Raw genomic sequence first — 3954 nt, 5'->3', positions numbered from 1 at the left:
TACACTATAAACAGAGCTGGGCAGTGGTTTGGATTTGTATTATAAACTTTATGCTGGGTCTCTCTCCTTTGGGTTCTCTGCCTGGCTTGACAGGCTCTTAGATGTCAGCAGAGAGCTCCTGTTACTCCAGCCGTTTCTGAGCTGAAGAGACTGAAGTGCAGGTCCAGTCTGGTCAGGTCCTAGGCATCAAGCATCCCTAGCCGCCTGCAGTCAGTGGGACTCCCCTTTCTGATCAAGGGCTCAGTGCTTTCCTTTAATGTTTCCTTTTGGCTGTGTTTCTTTTCAGACTCTCTCTCAAACTAATCTGACAAAGACTGTCATTTCTATCAGCCAGCGGTAGTGTCTCCTTTTCCCCCCGGCCCCCATGAGATTCAGAAAGACTTGTCACTATTGCCAGCCTGTCATTGTTGCCAGCACTGAATATTGTAGCTTCATCTTCTGGGTGAAGGGGCTAGGTAGGGCTAGTGCAGCCCACGAATTGGAATGTCGGAGGAAACCAGGTCACCAATTGTTTGGGCCCTATCTCATTCTTGAGGTCTGCAGATATCTGCGCTCACCCCTCAGAGAGCTAGAGATTGGAGTACTCTAGAACTAGGATGATGTTTTAAAATCCAGGGTGTTTGAAGCCCGTGTAGGGTTTAGAAATGGATGAAAAGCCACCATCTTGATGATATTTACAGTAGCTCTGCTCGGAGTTCAGCTCACAAAGCAAGCACAAGTTCTGGTAAATGCTAGGTTTTTGATTATTAGGACAGCGAATGACGTTTCCAAGGACAGCGAATGACGTTTCCAGCTAGTCCTGAATTTGTGCGGCAGCTCTTCTGTATGTAGCTGGCTCGTCTTCCGCCCACAGATGCTGGCTCACACCCATTTTGTGTGGGCAAAGCCTGTCTTTGTACATTCAAAATGGGCATCTGTTCACTTCTGTGGGTGCAGGCCTGTTGCAAAAGCAAGCGTGCAGAATCTGGAGGTGGGCCCCAAAAGTTTCCCCTGTATGGTTAGAGGAGCAAAGTCCTAGCAGTGGCTCAGTACCTGGGGTGGTTTGCTTTGGCAGAGCAAAGGAAATAGATGGAAGTGCCCACAAGGTTCCCACCCAGAGCATGCTGAGTAACTTTCTAGCTGCATTGTTCCAGGGACGTGCTAAGCTCTTTGCTGGGGCAGATGCATGCTGGTGAAATGGAATCTTGATACGTGCATAAATGATCTGAGGGTGCGGAAGAAAGGTCTCTCAAAGTTTGCTGTACAAATATGTCTATTCAGTGAAATGCTAGGTTGTAAGAGTGTAATGGACAGGCCAGTGTGCAGGAGACCCACTTGAACATACATACATGTGTTGCCTCCAGAGTCTGGAGACTCACGGGGATATACCAGCAGCCAGGCGGGGGTGTGTGTGGGGGGGTAGGGATTCTCCTTCAGCTCCTGTAGGATAGCCTGTGTGTTGGGAACACGAGGAACAGAGCTCTAATCTGTGCTGCTTGAACAAGGATCTGTCTGGGTGGGGAACATGTAACTCTTTGGGGGCAGGTGACTTTCTGAGTCTGGAAGTGGATTTTAATTGACACTGGTGAGTTTGTTAATAGCTTAGCTGGTGTGTTGCATTTTGTACATATACTTTGGGGAGTCTTGTTGGGAGATAACCTCATACGTTGTCACACATATGTATACATATATAAATATGTTGTAATACGTTATAGGCTATTTGAGGCCTAGTGTGAGTGAAGTGCGCTTGACATGAGTACGTGGGTTGCGTGCTGGCAACCGAAGCGAGGATTTAAGGTTGCGAGCGGTCAAGGACTGTTCGTGCGAAACAATTGTTGTGTCCATGGGAAAGATAAAGAATCATCAGAAAGGGGAATAACATCGGTGGTGTTGTCATGGCTATGTATCCATTACAGCTGTGGACAAATTTTGGGGAAATGAAATGCCTTGGATTATGCCCAGGACTGTTTTCTTGGAGTTGTGGGTGAAAGGCCCAGCGAACAGAAACAAAGGACTGATGACGCGATGGAATGGACTATAAATGGTTGCCTGATACAGCTGCAATTTGGAGTCAGCCATCAATCCAGAGCCCTAATTTTGAAGAGGTGCTAGCTGGCTCCCCACGCCTTATGATTGATTGGAGCGGACCTCAACTGGCCGTCGGGACTTCATTCTAATCTTCGGACTCTGGTGCAGTATGTTTGGGGTGTGAATGTTGAGTGATTGAGGTTTATATTGTAACCAATAAAAGTATTCAGAGTTTTGTATACTAACACTGTGTCCGGTATCTGCCTGCTCCCCCATCCTGTAGAGAGGCCTCTATCAGAGCCTAACTGTCTGAATCGGGCTTTTTATATATCTAAAATAAACCCATGCTCCTACTCATGCGCGACCCCTGACCGCCTCTCACAAGTGCCCCCGTGAGGAATTCTCTTCTGCTTGATACCCGCCCAGGTCCATCTTTGTTACACTTCCGGGCAAGACTCAACCCTTTATGTTCCTGTTCACATTGTCCTGTGTCTTTATGCTGTTTACTCTAGGCCCGACTGTCCCGCACACCTGCTAGAGGGGGTGCAGAGGGGCCACACAATAGGGACTCAACATCTCACTTCCATTTTGCCAAGGGCTGGCATCTTCTGTTTACAAATCTGTTCTCAAATTCCCATCAGGTTTTAGCACCAGGTGACAGTGGACTGGACTTGAAATGAACTGCCATATGCTAGCACATCCCCGTGTCTGTGCAGAGACTCAGTTTCAACCAAATGTGAGCATATCACTAAATGAAACAGCCACAGAACATAAGGGCTGACTCCTTTGCACACACCCATTTCTGTGTTGATTTAAGCTTTTTTATCTAGTCTTATGGGCCATAGAGATAATGGCTCAGTGGTGTTAAGTGTCTCATTCACAGCTTCAGTCAGCAGCAATACTAAGTGCTAAAAAATAAAACACTAATGATGCAAGCTTTGTCATGGTAGTATGTTACCCCTATAAATACCAGGACTCTTGTTGATGTTTGTACACTCTCTTGCTGCAGAGGTGCATGCAGTGAGGTCATTTGTTGTCTGGAAAACCCATCTTTATAGTGAGAAACAAAAGGAGCACGAACTAGTTACCTTATTAAAGAGAGCATAAGCAACAACTTGATCGCAGTCAGGAGTTATCTGACACTAAAGGGACCTTTTTAATCTGGCAGACAAAGGCAAAAGAAGATCCAGGGCTGGAAGTCAAAGTTAGCAAAAGGCAGACTGGAAATAAGACCCTGTTTTGAACAGCGAAGGTAACTAACCATTGGACCTAGTAGCCAGGGATGTGGTAAATTCTCCATTAGTGGGAGTTTTTAATTCAAGAGTGAATGCCTTTTGAAAACTCTACACTCTAGTTCAATCACAAGGGATTGATTAGATGCAGGAACCACTGGTGAAATTCTGTGGCCTGTGCTATACAGGAGGTCAGTTTAGAGGATCATAATGGTCTCTTCTAGCCTTGAAGTATATGACTGTCTAAGGGGCAACGTATTTCTACTGCTACTACAATTACAATTAATTTTATCTGATGCCTTTGCAGCATCTTCTAAAAATGATTTGAAAGGTTTGTAGCATCCCTGCCATATGGTATCAAATTGTAGCATATTAATATGTAGAGCCCTGAAAATCTGTGGATATCCGCTTTATATCCACTGACCATGATTGCAGATCGTGGATGGATGCGGATCCAAATTTTATATCTCGAGCCCTGCAAAACTGTGAATATCTGCTTTATATCCCTGGAAATCCGTAGACCATGTCTGTGGATTGGATGCAGATACAAATTTTGTCTCCACGCAGGACTCTATTAATGTGCACTACTGTATTGTGATGTCACAGGTATGCTGCCACCTAGTGGCTGTCCATGTTGTTACACTTTTGTGAATGTAATACTGTTAGTAAAAAGTGACTTGCTAAAGCTGCCGTTTTCTTAATGCTAAGAACCGTG

This window comes from Malaclemys terrapin, chromosome 12 (assembly GCF_027887155.1).
Source record: "Malaclemys terrapin pileata isolate rMalTer1 chromosome 12, rMalTer1.hap1, whole genome shotgun sequence".
Lineage (NCBI taxonomy): Eukaryota > Metazoa > Chordata > Testudines > Emydidae > Malaclemys > Malaclemys terrapin.
Note: the sequence above shows the minus strand (reverse complement) of the source record.